General features: G+C 42.9%; 1 protein-coding gene across 1 annotated transcript in view; it reads left to right on the top strand.

Annotated features, from left to right (window-relative positions):
• Positions 1-16,628, top strand: part of sema5ba (sema domain, seven thrombospondin repeats (type 1 and type 1-like), transmembrane domain (TM) and short cytoplasmic domain, (semaphorin) 5Ba) — a 206,520-nt gene that overhangs the window by 26,492 nt on the left and 163,400 nt on the right. Inside the window, exon 2 of the mRNA XM_085374937.1 lies at positions 15,513-15,579. The gene's annotated coding sequence lies outside the window, so the exon portion shown is untranslated. The remainder of the gene's footprint in view (positions 1-15,512; positions 15,580-16,628) is intronic.

The raw sequence follows: 16,628 nt of genomic DNA, 5'->3' as shown, positions 1-16,628 counted from the left end.
GTGTTTTTTGCTTAAATCTCCCCCCAAAATGCGTAAAATCAGTCTTCTCTGTATGAAATATTGAGACGCTGTAAGTTTGAAAGGTTTGGTCCTTCGAGTATGGCAGCCGTAGTCTATAGTGGCCCTGAGTGCTTGATGGACTGAAACTTGAGAAGAATACCCAGGCAAATAGATAAAATAAAAGGAAACTACAAAAAAAGTCTTGAAAATTTTGAGCAGCATTCAGAAAAAAGCTACAAAGTAAGGGAGACTCCAAATACTGAAACGCTGTTAATAGCACAGACTGCAACAGAGATGATATATAGGTCACTGAAAAGTAACCGTAAAAGTAACTACTCTGTTAAACCTTCTGAACGCGTTGTTTAGATGGTTGTTGCACAGATCTGATGCTCATCCTGCAGCAGTTGTGTTTTTCTTACATTGCAGAATTTGTCCCACGATGTAATATATGTGATGTCAGATTGGCAAAGATGCTTTCTCACTTTTTGTCTCTATGAGGGCAATTAATTCAAGCACACTGTAGTGTAAATATGTCATCCAGCACGCTCACCTGTATAAACCAAACTTTCTTTCCAGAGCTATGCTACTTTCAGTTGGCTAGAATGAGACTGCGATAGCTTTGCTAACATACGGATCGACAACATAGACCATGTGACCATAGTGGAGGGTGACTCTGGGTTGCCTAGACCTTGAGTTGAAATCTAACACAAAGGAGCAAGCAACAAACACGAGGCACCTTTGAAACCTACACAATGCTACTGTTAGAAAAAGCCTACCCTCTCATCAAAAATACAAAAATGTACCACTTTTCGCCTGTTGTAGTTTTTAGTTGTTTGGAAAGCATCCCTCAGTGACACTGAGGGAGATGTTAATGCTATAAACACGTTGATTTTACAAACAGCAGCATGCTTCCAGCTATGAAGAACAGTTTGGGGAACCTTTTCTATTTGAATGCACACAGAACAATTAAATGTTACCCCCACTCGGTGTCTCACTCATATTGATTAAAACACCTCGATCAGAAATAAGGCCAACCTCTGCCTATTCATGTATATAGATGTGGAAAAGTTTCAGTCATCCAAGAGCATACTGGCTGATGAACACCCAGCTCAGCCCCGTCTCACATAGTCACACGTAAGATTTGACTTCAAAGCATTCAACATCACATCATTAGGATTAAGTGGACTACAAGCTCCTGTAGGCCTTGTCACCTGACAGCCCATCACGGCTGAACGGAAGAAAATCCCAGCAACCATCCAGGTCCTAAGATCATGTGATAAGACTGTGAAATCAGGAGGTTAATGTATTTTTTCTCTCTCCATTTGGCCCTAATTTTTGCACGTCTACAAACCTTTGAGTGTAGAAAGCAACCCTTCTGAGTCACAAGACTCACGGGTTGAATAATAGGGTCACCTGAGGTCCGGTCAGCCATGCCAGGGTTAATTCTAATTCTCCATACATTACCACAAGAGTTTTTGCTCTCACATTATGAGTTGGGACTGTGTTTTAGTGCTGCAGGCTGAAAACCGCGTTAGCTTAATGCACATAATACATTAGGCTGATGGGGACATTTCGCTCAGTTTTCTGTTCATAATTTACATAGTGGAGGGGATAAAAGCGTATGAGCTGCACCAGCTTCAGCAGTAGAAAAAGCCAACTGATTGCCATGGTACGGCTTATGCCATCTATGTTTTAATTTGCTGTGATGCGGCTGAATACTGCAGAGAATCTAGTTTTAGTTCTGTGTAAGACTTCTAGCAGCATGTCCTCCCCAAAGGTGCGCTTTTCTCTGGATTTGTGTGGTGCTGCAATGCTGCAATTCCCCTCTCCCTTCTCCTTTTGTTTCCTCCTCCTCATCGCCCACACTCTTTCTTTCTTTCCTTCTTTCTTCCTCAGTCGGGGTGATACTCACTGCTGCTCTGCTCAGCTCTACTCACTTTTTCCCTTGATGGCATCTGACCAACAGGGAAAAGCCAGAGAGTTATTCTTTCTATTTCTTCTAAAAATTGGACTCCTTTGGCTTAATAAATAATTCCTCACCCCACTTCTTCGGTTCTTTATCCTCAAGGCTCTATGCTGCAAAAGTTTAGTAAATATGCCTGTGAATGGCAGGTGCAAATGGCTTTCCTCTCCTTTCAGTGCCACATATAGAGCCTCCTAAGAGAGAAGTAACCACTTCAGGTCTGTATGATATAATAAGTTCTGTCTTCCCGTGTTTTTGAGTACAGCTGCTCTCCACCCACAAAGTTGGGGGGTGGAGTGGGGTGGGGGGCATAGCTAGATTTTTTTTTGCTGCATATTTTAATGATGCAGCTCTTGTCAGAGTTTTTCCTCTCTTGAGCTGTAAGGTGGAGAAAAAGTTAGAAAACAGATATCAAGTGTTTTGGATAATGAGGGACAAAGGGTTTCGGTTCATGCTTTTGGGGATATTCTCACCAAGGTTCATTAGAAAATTCAAGTTTCAGGATTAGAGAGGGGGAGAACATGCTGTACAATGTGAGGCGGTCAACGCTGACTCCCGTTTGACTGTACATAAAAGACAGTTTAGCAAGGAAGCATTTTGTATCTTTAAGTATTTCTGATTCAAATCATCATCAGTATGTATGAAGGAGGTCAGGAGTGAAGTGTGACACGGAGTGTCTGCAGCGGTCTTTGAAACACGGTGGAGGATCTGTCATAGTTTGAGGCTGAATTTCAGCAGGTGGTGAAATTTTGTCACCCATCCATCCATTCTTGTCCACTTATCCTTTTCAGGGTCAGGGGTGTGGGCTGGAGTCCAGCTGTCTTAGGGCGAGAGGCAGGGTACACCCTAACCAGGCCGCCAGTCTGTCACAGGGCTAACACATTGAAACAAGCAACCATTCACACTCAGATTCACACCTGGGGAATTTTAGAAGCACCAATTAACCAACACCACTAACTGCATCTCTTTGGACTGTGGGAGGTAGCCAAGTACCCACGCAAAAACGGGAAAACCAGAGGTAGCCAACATCCAGCTTTGAATGTCCTTTAAGAAGCCTGGAGAACTTTTCCTGAATACTACTTAAAGAAATGACAAGAATGTTGTGCTGTGAGTTCAGGCTGTGTTGAAGGATGAAGGTGATCATACTAAATACTGAATATTGAAATCTTCAAATAAATAAATAACCAAGTCTTGAATTGCTTGGCCCAGCCTGAAGTCACTTCTAACTCGTGGAATCTTTCGGTATTTAAAAATGATTTTAACAAGCCCTGTGAGAGTAGGCCATGCTTTTCTAACACATCACTGCTGTGTTGTTAGGGAGAGATGACAGAAAATATTCTCTGTTTCTTTCTGTAGCACAGACGGTGCTTCCCAGTAAGCACACTCAACAGACAAAAGCCAAGTTTGATTTTTGGCCTTTGGGAGAATCGTTTCATCACGATGGTATAATGTGCCACTGACGATGTTTGTCATGTCAATGAGAGAACGATTCAAAGATTTTGTTTTAATGTCAAAAACGCTAAATGTAGAAAACAGGAAGATGTACAGTAGTGTTAGCACAAGATATAAACAATATAAATTATGAAATAGAGCAGCTTGTACAACAAACAAAGGAGTAAAGGGCCAACAGCAGCAGCAGCAACCAGCTAAAAGCTATATATATCATGAGTCTTACCTTTTTTCTACCTTTCTGTGGAAAGAGTAAAAAGATATCAAGAGACTGAGGCTCGATTAGCAAATGCGAAACCTGAGGAAAAAAGGAAATGGCAAATGAAACTTTGCTAGATTAATGACTGAACAAGAAAAAAATAACAGTCAGAAATGAAAACAGCTTTGGCCTTTTAAACAAAATAAAATAAACTAAGCCATTGAGCATACAGGTCAACGTTATAAATGGGGCGGGGCTTTATGGAACATGATGACATGTGAGGCACAAACACAGCCGAGCTGCCTGCTGTCAGAGCACACATGCCTCTGTGTCTCCTCGTCTGGAGTGGTGCTGTATATGAAACTGTGTAAGATTAGGTGTTTGTAATTGGTTTACAAAGCCCGCTGTAATACGTGTTCACCGGCTCTCTTTGAAATCAAGTTTCTGCTTCATAATAAATGTATCCGCAGTATATTTGATTCTGTTCATCTGCGTCTCCTGCACGAGGGCAAACCTGGTCTCATCATCATTTTTGCAACAGTCTTCTGATTTGAATGACGGCATGATGCCAAAACAAGCAATATAACCGTCACAGCTTGATTCACATATTTTGACATTCCTTTTATTGAGCTGAGCCCAATTCAAACTAGGAAGAAGAAGGCGAAGAAACAGGCAAAAACACAATTCTCTCAGATGAAATCACCAGAATTGTTATTCTCAGTGAGGGCCTGTCACTCGTTGTTAGAAGCTAATTTAAAAAAAAAAGCTCATAAATATGCTCGAAAACAAGACAGATGCTCTGTTAGGTGGAAAAACATGTTTCTTTTATTTTACCTAAAGGGGAAATAAAGAATGAACGAGAGGATAAAAGACAAAATATAAGATTTGTTATACCACACACCAACTTGGAGTGTAACTGACTGTGTGAATGCACTCCCCGTCCCGCGCAATTGTTGTGTTTTACCTCGGATGTTTTAATAACCAAAGAGTTTTCTCCAGGAAACGTGAGGATTAGAGTATTTTTAACAACATCACTTCATTGATGTTCAGCTCAGTTTTGTCTCCCATTCTCCTCCACCTTGTGGACACACCTGTCTGTACCATTGTGCTGAAGAAAATGCACTTTGAATGTTGGCACCAACGTCAGCCATTCATTTAGAACCACAATAAAGAGTCACATCGTGTTTGCTCTTTGTGTACTCAGAGGCAGGGTGAGCTAGACCCACTGCTGCAACAGACAAGGGTTAATTTTTTTCTTCTTCGCGTCACTCTCACCTCTCATGTGCATCACATGCTTTGCATGCTTGTGCGGTCACATGGATCCAGATCTCGTTCTGCCGGCTCAGTGAGACCGCTGAGGCCATTTGGCTGCTGCACAGTTCGGACGTGCGGATCAATAATCAGCTCGATAAGTATCATTTCGGAGTGAAGCTGAGGTCGCTGCTTTCGCCTGCCTGCTGACAGTTCTTTTCCCCCCTGCTGCGAACTCCGCTCTGTGCCATCACAACAAAATTTATTTGGAATGACTCGAGTTCGCTTAGAGAAACAGAAATTTGAGCGGCCTCTCCCACAAAACGAGCGCCGTGGCAAACAGAAGCAGAAAAAGAAGGTGGGGAGGAGAGCACATGTAAGTGCACACATTTAGAAACTGTGCCATCACGCACAAACAGCTTGGAGAGTGAACATATTTACTCGAGTGGGAGACTAATCAGCAGTACTGGGATCACGGTTAAGACCAGCATTTATCCCAAAGCAAACACCTGGTCCAGAGGAGCACACGCACTCACTGAAGTTGTTCACTCAGACACCACACAGCATTTCTTTGTTGCATCCTGAGCCATCACTCAATTCCAAATGTGCCTCTGTGGCTTAAATGTTTTTCATGTGTTTAATTAAACCCAGCATTGTAAAATTATAACAATTATTTAGTCTTGTTAGGACTACAACTGTATAAGGCCAATGAATGTGGAGGAAATATTTAAAGAAAATTATGCTTCTGATTTTAAAAAAGAAGCGTAATTTAGGGGTTTTTTGGTCGTGGATGCAATCAGAAAGTTTGAGAATCCCCGTGGCTCACCTGGCTGGGCATGGGACCAGTGTCTCAAAGGCCGAGGGGGTCTGTGTTCACGTCTGACCCAGGTTGTTTTCCTATATGTCATTCCCCTTTGCTCCTACCCCTAACTTCCTGTCTACACTCTTCACTGCTGTTAAAATCGTTTTTAAAATTGTGGAAAAGTCATTTAACTCTTTCCCTCATAAAGACTACAGTTTCGGACCTCCCCTGTACCTTTAATGATGAGCTCAGATGCCACTTTATATGCAAATAAAGACATAGTTTGACCATTAGAATAGCCTTTGTGTTTTTCCATGGGTAGCTGCACAGCTCATTCATTTCTATTCTATAAGCAGACCTGAAATATGAGAGAAACCACTCAGTTCAGAACAGAGCTCCAAGAGTTACACCTAGTAGGCTTGCAAGGGGGTAACGAGAGAAAGAAATATTTAAAAACACAAGCAGCGACAACAAAAGAGCATTTTAAAAAGTATTTCTATTAGTTGCACTGACCATGTTAACTCTGACACAGCTGGACTGGAGTCTTCTGAGGGGGCAGTGGCGCTACGCTAAAATATTTTGCGCAAATTGGCTCAGCTGTATCCACAGCACTGGAAGATCAATACATCCTAGGCTTAATAAAAGCTGCAAAAGGAGCTTCATCACAACACAGAATTGGCTAAATAACCAATACAAGACTCCAATCAGCTAAAGCACTATCAGACAGAGACTCTAGTAGTGGTCTAAGAAGATGAGCGGCTTCTGTAAAGCACTTGTAAAGAGAGGAAAATGAGGCAAAATACTTGGTGCGGGTGAAATTTTAACAGTATTTCACAGCGGATGATGATATGCAGCAAGAGAAATTCGACAGAGGATGTCATCGCAGTTGATCAAACCAAAAGAGAAACATGATGGCGGGAATATGCAAATGTGGTTGTAGGGCTGTCACAATATATTACGTCTAATATCTGATTATCATGGCCCAAGGAGGTCAAGGAGAAGCAGCACTCCATCAGCGATGCACGACATTCTCGTCTTTGCATCTTTGTGCAGAAGGAATCGTGCAGCAGCAGGATAATGAGCCCAAACTCACCTCACCAAAAAACTACTTAAAGACCAAAGAAAACCGAGGAGTGCTGATTGTCACCTGACCTCAGCCCGATTGAATATTTATGGAGGAACTTGAAGACTGAGAAGGGCCAGCTTGAGAGCTTACCGTCATTAAAGGGGTTACGTAAAAACGATAAGATATTTATGCCTCCCCCCTCCTCCTCAAATTGTAAGGCTGACATCATGCGAGCGCAAAATGGAGAGATCTTCACGAGTAAGCTTCACGAGGACTCGGTTGTATGGACGGGAAAACAAGTGCAAATTATATTCAAATAGAAACAAGTAGATTTAAGAAAAAAATAAAGAAAAAGACAGAAATACGGTTTTTAAAAAATGCTTTTTAAAAAAATGCTGTTTTAAAAAAATGCTGTTTTTAAAAAATGCTGTTTTTAAAAAATGCTGTTTTAAAAAACGCTGTTTTTAAAAAATGCTTTTTAAAAAAATGCTGTTTTTAAAAAATGCTGTTTTAAAAAATGCTTCTACGGTTAAACTGATCCCATACGAGTGACCTTTAGAATTATTACAGCAGTCTAAAATGATGGCATCAATTTACAGGATTAGTGGAAGTCCTGTCAACAAAGCAAATGCATGTAAGTGTAAATGTTGCCCTGTTAGCAGCTACTATTTAATTGGCTTTAACTTGAGACTATAAGCTTGTTAGCCCAGGGTCTCCCCTTTATGTAACCTTCAACCTAAGTTGAATGGCCATTATTAAAGCAGATTAATCACCTTTCGAAACCTGTGGAAATACTATCATTAGCTGCATTTAGTTGAGCTGGTGAGCCATACACAATGGCAGGAGCTGGCATCGATAAATCGTAAATACAGCTGTAGATGTTAACTGCAGCAGCGAGCATGTCAAAGTGATGGAAAGGGGAAGATTTTGGGGTAAATTTTTAAAGGGATTTAAAAAATAAATAATAAAATCGTAGCAGTAATAATGTCACCTTCTCTCTCTTTTTTTTAAATGATGAAAGCTTGTTGCAGAGACATCATTAACATTCAGTGTTTGGACTCAGCGGCGGAAGAGCACTCTGCACGTGGTGATGTCACATCTCTGAGGATTGTTGAATTTAAATAGCATAGTTAGCTCCCCATCATTTCTCTAAGCCGTTTGGTCAGCTGTGCAGCTTTAAAACTAACACTGATGTATTAGCAGCCCAAGGCGTCTTTAATGGAGGTGCCACTTAATTACTACAGAGACCCACTTGAGCTTACTGAGCAATCAGAAACACATACGCATTGCTCAAAATCTGAAATTGCTTTTTCACCAAGACGTCGAGTGCAGGAACACATTTTTACATGCAAGAACATACACGGCACGGAGGCCTGGATCAGGACGGCCACCCTTAGTTTTATTCCCCCCTCTGGTCTTTACATTTAGTCCTCAATTCATTTGCCGCTGTAACCTTATAGATCAACGTCGCTTGGCAAAGTCAGTTCGGGACCAGGTGGCCTTTGACCCACATGCTTCTGCAGACCAGCGTGAGAGGGCCATGGCCACCTACCAAGACCTCGCCCGACAGGTCAAACGCAGCTGCCGGCGTGACAAGCGTGAATGGATCGAAGCTAAAGGCATCGAAGCCCAAGAAGCAGCCGATCGGAACGATACCCGAACCTTATATCGCATTGTACAAGATCTAACTGGGGCTCGTGGTGGCCGCGGTGTTCCAATCCGAGACAAAAATGGACGTGTCCTCCTTACTGCAGCTGAACAAGAACAACGATGGGTCGAACACTTCCGCGATACTCTGAACCAACCTGAGCCACCCCAACGGTTCGAGGCCGAAGACCTGGCACCTTCCATGGATCTTCTTCCTGTCGATATCGGACAAATCAGCATCACTGAAGTCAAGACAGCGATCCGACTCCTCAAGAGTGGAAAGGCCGCAGGCCTGGACGAAATCCTCGCCGAAATGCTGAAGCATGGTGGACCCCATCTTGAAGCCGCCCTTACAAGACTCCTAAACGCCTGCTGGTCAACATCACATGTACCCGATGATTGGACAAAAGGCACCATTATCAAACTTCCAAAAAAAGGTGATTTGGGTGACTGTAACAACTGGCGGGGCATCACGTTGCTGTCGGTACCCGGGAAAGTGTTTTGCCTCGCTCTTTTGAATCGGCTACGATACGCTGTGAACGAACGATTGCGAGAAGAGCAGGCTGGGTTTCGGAGTGGCCGGTCATGCGTCGAGCAAATCTTCACCCTCCGCATGATCATTGAACAAACATTGGAATACCAAAAGAAGATTTCTATTAATTTCATTGACTTCGAGAAGGCTTTTGACAGCGTCCACCGGCCGACTCTATGGGCTATCCTACGCCACTATGGAGTCCCTCAGCAGTTTGTAGATGCCTTTCGTTGTCTCTACTCCAACTCCCGTTGCTGCGTCCGGACGGATGACGGCTGCACAGCCTTCTTCAAGATCAATACTGGCGTCCGACAAGGATGCGTGCTATCCCCTTTCCTCTTCCTGTTGGTAATTGACTTCATCATGCGACGATCAGTTGACCAAGCTGGCATCGGTGTGCCCTGGCACGAAGCGCGTAATCTCACTGACTTGGACTTCGCAGATGACATCGCCCTGCTGGGCTCGACTCAGGAAGACCTCCAAAAGTTGACCGTGGCCCTGCAGAGGGAGGCAACGAAAGTTGGATTAAGAATCAGCGCCAAAAGAACCAAGGTACTCCGAGTTGGCTATGCACGTGCCCGCATTCCTGTCATGATCAACCAACAACGTGCTGAAGAGGTGGAGAATTTTACATATCTTGGCAGCATCATCTCGAATGACGGGGTCTCTGATCGGGATGTCGACGCCAGAGTAGGGAAGGCATTTGGTGTCCTGCGACGTCTCCAACCTATTTGGAACTCGACTTCCCTGAATGTGAGGGTCAAGATCAGACTACTGAACTCTATCGTCTTCCCTACTGCACTTTACGCTAGTGAAACCTGGCGCTCAACAAGTGCAACTATTCAACACCTGAACGTGCTTCAACAACGTGGCTTGCGGCGAATCCTGAGAATTTCCTACCGGGACCGAATAACAAATGAGGAGGTCCTACGAAGAGCAGGCACCCGCCCATTAGCCGATGTTGTTGCAGAAAGACGCTTTCGCTTTGCGGGACATATTTTACGCCTACCCCCTCATCGCCCAGCTAAGATTGCCATGACATGGCGTCCACGAACTGGCAAGCGAAAGCAAGGCCGACCAAAGACCACATGGCGTCGAACATTTATGGACGACCTGAGAACTGTCGACATTGCCTGGGACGAAGCTGAAGCAGTCGCTGCTGACCGACATCGATGGAGATCACTAGCTGCCCGATGCGCCGCTCGGCGTAGGAGGAACTAATACCTAAAAAAATAAACCTTTTGTCGCCACTCTCGCGGTAACGGAGGCGACCTCTCTGCTCACCTAGCGCTGTTGTCTCTGAGAGCAGGGAGGGTGAGGTCAGAGGTTAAGACGTATATAAACAGGTGTCAGATGTGATGATGAAAAGCCGAGGATATGTGAAACTGTGCTGGAAACTCAGCCAGTGGGCTGCGAGGACACAGGAGGACGGTGCATAATAACGAGGGTAATAGATGACTTTGCCCGTCAGTGTGATGCCATGGTTTCAGGTTGTGCAAATTAAACCGTCTTGTATGTAAGGCTCGACCTTTCGGATAGCAGCTCTGTGTGTGCGCGTGTGTGTGTGTGTGTGTGTGTGCGTGTGTGTGTGTGTGTGTGTGTGTGTGTGTTCTGGTTCCCAGTCTCTTGGATGTGGTAGATTATTAGCCTTACTGCCCCTGTCTCCCTTCCTTCTCTCGTTCTCTTCCCTCCGTGTCCTGTTGATTAGGTTTATTATTTTATTTACATAAAATACATAAAATGAAAATGAATTCATTTTGTGTTTATTTATCACTTTTAGTTTAGTTATTAGTGGGAAAGATTCCTACATGTTGTTCTGATAGTAAAAACCTCTGAGACAAATCAGTCATTTACTTCTCACAATTAAGTAATTAAGCCTTGTTTTTGGAAATGCCATTAATTTTAATACAAAGAAGAGAAGACATACACTCACTGGACACTTTATTAGGTACACTTTGCTACTACTGGGTTTGTAACCTCACTGTAAAGAACCCTGTTTATGATGATCTGAGCTTTGTAGTTCTTTGACTTACTGCTTCCTTCCTATCAGCTCAAAGCAGTCTGGCCATTGTCTTATGACCTCTGGCATCAACAAGGCATTTTCACCCAGAGAAACAGAGATAGAGATGGTTGTGTGGGACAAATCACAGTAGATCAGCAGTTTCTGAAATACTTAGAGCAGCCTCTCTGGCACCAGCAAGCACACAGTCATTTAAATCACCTTTCTCCCCCATTCTGATGCTCACCACATCTATGTAAATGCCTACCATACCGCCATGTGATTGGCTGATTATATATTTCAGTTAAAGTTAAAGGTTGCTTCCTTTTTGCTCTGTTATGCGAATAGGCAGACAAGAACAGTGTATTTCAACCAGTCTGTTAGTTGATAACCACATTAGTGTGAAGTTTAATGACACACAGCTGAAGTGATGCTTTTGAGAAATGTGCATTTTTTCCCACACAGCTAATCATAATTGAGGCGCGTCATCCTGCTGTGTTGACACATTATTGTTTGCTGATGTAAACAAAACAAGGCAAGCAAACCCAAACACCATACAACACTCCAACTAAATTGCAATCTATGGTTTGTCTCTGTGTGAGGTCAGGTTAAAACAATCTGTCTACACTTTTGTTACCATTCGAAATGAACATTATGCCTTTAAAATCAGATTTTTTAAAAATATTTTCATAAACTGGCATGGTTTATGGCTCCTGCCTTGCCCATGAGCACTGCTGCAGCCTGAGTCACCCTGGGAATGCCAGTTGCACGCCACCTCTGCTTGTTTTGCGCTGTCAAGAATAGCACGCACTTCGGTAGAGAGCAGCAGCGAAATGACATGACTCACAAAAGTCACCGACGCTCAGTTAATTATGCGAGATTCATGATCTTTTGAGTGCACAGCCAGCGACTGAACAACACGCCAATTTGCATATTTTTCTGGAAATTTTCAACATTTCACAGAAGCAGAACTAATGTGACAGGACTCTAACTGAAGGCTGCACTTGAGTGTGCACGATCAGCTGTTAAAAACTGAGACACAGCGCTGCCTGGAGATCGATTAGATTAGTCGACACGTATAGATCAAATACTTCGCTACCTGCTCCGTTGCTCACAAACATTACAACAAACTTTAAGTCAGTTTGAATTTAAAAAAAAATTAAAGGGCTGGTGTCAGTTTTCAAACGATTTTTAGGGGAAAAAAGTTGCAAGTTTGGTAAAAAGCACATTAATTGGTGGTAACGTCTAAAGATATGACAGTGGCTTTAAAGGTTTCCATGATTGTATAACAGAGTAATGAGAGCCTTTGAAGTGCCACTTTTCCCAGCTCATATCACGTAGTGTGTCCTCGTTGCAGTAACTGCTGGGATCTGCTGTGTTCGATTTGAACTTCATAAAAAAAAAGTTTGTTTAGCAACAGCAACCTAGTGATCTCAACTGGAAAGCTGCAGGCAGTAATTTGCTCCTAATTAGACACGTTTCCTTTAGTGCCTAAAGGGTGAATGTTGAACTGCACAAGTACAATGTGTGTATAAGTGTTTGTGCTCCTGTGCATTTCTGTGTGAGATAAACATCGAGAGTTGTTGAGCCGTGAACTCCTGCCGCTCTGTAACTTGCCTCTTCACCCGCTTCCCGCTAAGTCTTCATTAAACTGCCTGATTCAGTTACCAGTAACTGGAGCTTAATTAGGAGAATTTGATTTTCGCTGCTGGGTCTCGTGGAGAATGTTGATAATCACTTCTTAGGGACAGAAAATGAGTGAGATGCTCTGCGGTGGGCTGCAAAAGTTTCAGCTTGCAAAAAAAAAAAAAAAATTCCAGGTTGGAGACTGTGCCTCCAGTCTGCTTTGATTCATGCTGTTTTTGAAAGCTTTACTAGTTCTTCACATAAGTTCACAGGATGACCACCAAGAAGAAAGAGGACTTTCAAGGATTCAAGATAAGATTCAAATTAAGATGGACAGCATCTGTTGTAATTGCTCTGTATATATGTCTCTGTGTGTTTGTGCTGTATGTGTGGGTCTGAAACATCTAAACATTAGAGGTGAGCAGGTCAATCTAAATATCCATAGTGTCGATACCAACATTGATATTGGTATCAGGCCGATACTAGTGTGATGGGATTGATACTTTGTGTCTATCCCCTAAGTTCAGCACTAGCAGCACTGAACTGTGTTAAACAACTTTTTGCAAATGAAAAACTATTGCTCAAACATGCACTATGAAAAAATTCTGAACCTTTTTGTGTTGACTATCATGTTTATTTTGATTTCTAGCCTATAGCACATCTAAACAACCAATCTGACCCACAGTGTTTTAGCGGAAGGCACATTTACCTACCAGGTCTCCAACAAACACAGTTTCAAACTGCATGAAAAACTGAACGGTGTGTTTTGTTGTGTTAACTCATTATTGTGGAAAGTAAAAAATCGCAGTGATTTAGTGGTCATTAAAATGTGCAAATTGATGATGATTCAGCTCATAAATCATCGCACTGTGCTCTGCACTGCATAAGCTTTATAGGTTAAAAGTATCGGCATTAATATCAGCAGTACTGGCCCTGTATTCACTTGGCATTGAATATATACCAAAATTTGCAGTATTGCGCAGTATTACTAAAAATACTTTCAGGACTCCATCCATCCATTTTCCTCTGCTTAGCCAATTCAGGGTCCAAGCTGCCATAGGCTGAGAGCTTTCCGGGGTACAACCTGGAAAGGTCGCCAATCTGATGTTGGGCTAACACCGACAGACAATCATTCACACTCACATTCACATCTATGGGTAGTTTAGAACCACCAGTTAATCCTACCCCACTAACTGTATGTCTTTGGACCTTGGACAGCAGCGCTAACCACGCTGTCCTGCTTCTGCACTCATTTTTTATTATAATAAATTTCACGAATTGCTGCTGGTAGATATATCATGCATTTCAGTGTACATTCAATCCAATAGTGATAATAAGAAAATGTGATGTTTGCGATATTTCAGTTGGTGACGAGTTTCTCTGCGTCTCTCCGTGTGTTCTGTCAAAACATTTCAGAACAAAAGAAAAAAAACGGTGCCATTTTCATCCAAACCCGTTGCAATTTTTCAGTCTCGATGTTTTCTGACTGAGAGTGACGTCTTTATTGCTGCTATCAACAAAACTCTTGCTGGTTCTCTGTTTTTTTCACCTGATCTGCAGAAACGCCTCACGAGCACCACGATTGGTGAATCTGAAATGTCCCACGCTAAGATGAAGGTGCTCACACAGAGGTCTGGAGCCAAACGTTGGCCCTGATGTTACCTATTGTTATCTGTCTTACTTAAATCTCGGCTTTGCTGCTTGATTTGCACCGAGCCCAGTATCACATTCATGCCACTTGTGGTCAATAAAGCCATACTGAATCTGAGCAGGGTCATGCAATCCCAGATCCTGTCTGCACGACTTTCTTGTGTAGATGCGGGACATTGAAGTGTGTGTGTGTGTGTGTGTGTGTGTGTGTGTGTGTGTGTGTGTGTGTGTGTGTGTGTGTGTGTGTGTGTGAGAGAAAGTGAATAAGACTTTAGGTCACAGACTAAGCAGTTTATGAGAATTCTTCCTCCTCACTTGTTGCAGTGAATAAAGCCTGATCCCACACTGACAGTGGAGATTATGGGGAGTTTCTGTGTGTGTGAGCGGACACTTCCTGCTGCTCAGCCCTAAATTCTCGGCTTAGCTCCATGGAAAATCCTCTTTACTGTATTTTTCTACCTGTCTTTCTCACTCTTAAGTGTCTCAGCATCAAGCTGGAGAATGTGGTCGAAGAACTGGGTGCTTAATTAGCTGACTAAGAGTTTGATATGCACTTCATATTTATTATTACCATAAAACAAAGCCTTTTATTCTTTGGTTCCAACCTAAATGCCCTTTTAGTTAATTTCTGCATTTATGTGATAACATCCTATAAGATGTACAGTTAATAAATCCTCATCAGTGAACTTTATCATTCCTCTTTGATTCATTTTTGCTCCTCTGTGTTGAAGTGAAAGAAACAGCAGCCATATCACGGCAGCTGACGACACAAGAGGGATCGCGAGTCTGAGCTGCTCCTTCAGGTTGCCTTAGAAACCAAACCAGGGCTATTTGTTCCAATTTGCTCTGTGGCACTGAGATCAAAAAGCTTGGAACCAAATGTGCTCTCTGTATATTAGCATCTGTGTTTGGTTCGACACAGTTTAGGCGTCTGTGTGCCGCATTTACATCTGTGTGTTCGTTTACAGTTGAGCCACATATTGGTTGTGTTGTTTGTGCGAGTCGAGTCAGGTTTAGGGCTTAATGTGCTTGAACTATACTGAACTTGGTGGTTTGTTATTGTCCAGTTAGGCCATCAGTTGTTACAAAGGCCTCTCGCAGGTCCCTCTTTCCCTTCAGCCCCCCGCCCCCCAAACCCCATTAAGGTTGGGGTTTAAAAAGCCGTTCCCGCTCCGCCTTCTCTCCTTCATTGAAAAGTTGGCGGTTTGTTTATGAGACCGCCAGCACTTCTTTGTGGTTCTGCGCTCTGCTTATGAGATGGAGGCGAGTAGCTAGTGAAACACTCACCCCTCCCCCTTCCTTCTCTGTCTCCTTTCCCCTTCTAACAGAATCAATTTGAAAAGGACAGACGGCCCTCACAGCCCCCTGTGCCTACACCCCAGTGATGCTTAGCTGGTGAGTACACTTTAATCTTTTTCATTTGGAGCCTCCGTGTCATTTTCATGCACTACTTTGACTGGTTTCTATATCCTTCTCTGAATTGCTGCTATGCAGTGGTGCAGCAAGTTAGTTGACTCTTTTTACTTTTATCCTCAATTTTTTTCCTGGGAAACAACAACATTTCTCTCTGGTCTTGTGGATGAAGGATAGCAATTACTCTTTTCCTCTCATTCTAACTTTATTTAAATGTCTTCCACTCCCCCCAAGACCAAAAAGAAGTCTCACTGGCCTTTGTGGTAAAAGTAAGGCAGTCTTTTTTGGTGAAAGTCCTTTATTCTGACTGACTGAAGTGATTTGAAAGGCAGTGGGGAGAGTTTTGCAGTAGAGGCGGAAGAGAGGAGGATAAGCAGAAGTGGTGGGGGCAGGTAGGGGTGGAGGGGTTTCATGCAGGCTGCTAACGGTCAAGGTTTACCTTTCCACCTCTCTTTGTCCCTCTATTTCTATCCATCTCGTTCAATCAATCAAACTATGATGCACAAGCCACGCATCAGTTATCTACAACTCGAATTGTTGTACTTAAAAATGAGTTAAAAACAGCACAATGCCAACAAAAAATAAAGACAAGGATAAAATAAGTGAGTGTCAAATTGATGCTGGATAGTCAAAAGTACTTTTTTCCATGTGAAAGCGAAGCACTCCGGTCGTCGACAGCCTTGTGCCTAATTGACACAGCACAGTGAAATTATTATACAGGTGACATGAGTGCATAATCATCTTTTGAAATCACCTTCACCAGAGCAGGCTGGGGCCATTCTCAGAGCTTTTACATGCCTTTTTTAATTCAGCTGTAGCAAGAGCAAGAAAGTTGGGTCATTATTCCGTCCATCAACACCTGACGCTTGAAAGTTTATCTTATGTAACGTTTTAAGATATTTCTATGGTGGGCCGGAGAGTTGCAACGTAACCAGCAAATAGACAAACCCTGCAAAAGCACACAAAAGGCAACGGAAGTAGGAAAAAACTCAGAAAATACAACGGAAGTGTTATAGTGGTTTTTTTGGGTG

This window comes from Diplotaxodon limnothrissa, linkage group LG16 (genome assembly GCF_057381915.1).
Source record: "Diplotaxodon limnothrissa isolate DT_005_m linkage group LG16, D_limnothrissa_male_GT1.1, whole genome shotgun sequence".
Classification (NCBI taxonomy): Eukaryota; Metazoa; Chordata; class Actinopteri; order Cichliformes; family Cichlidae; genus Diplotaxodon; species Diplotaxodon limnothrissa.
This window is presented reverse-complemented; position numbering and strand designations above follow the sequence as displayed.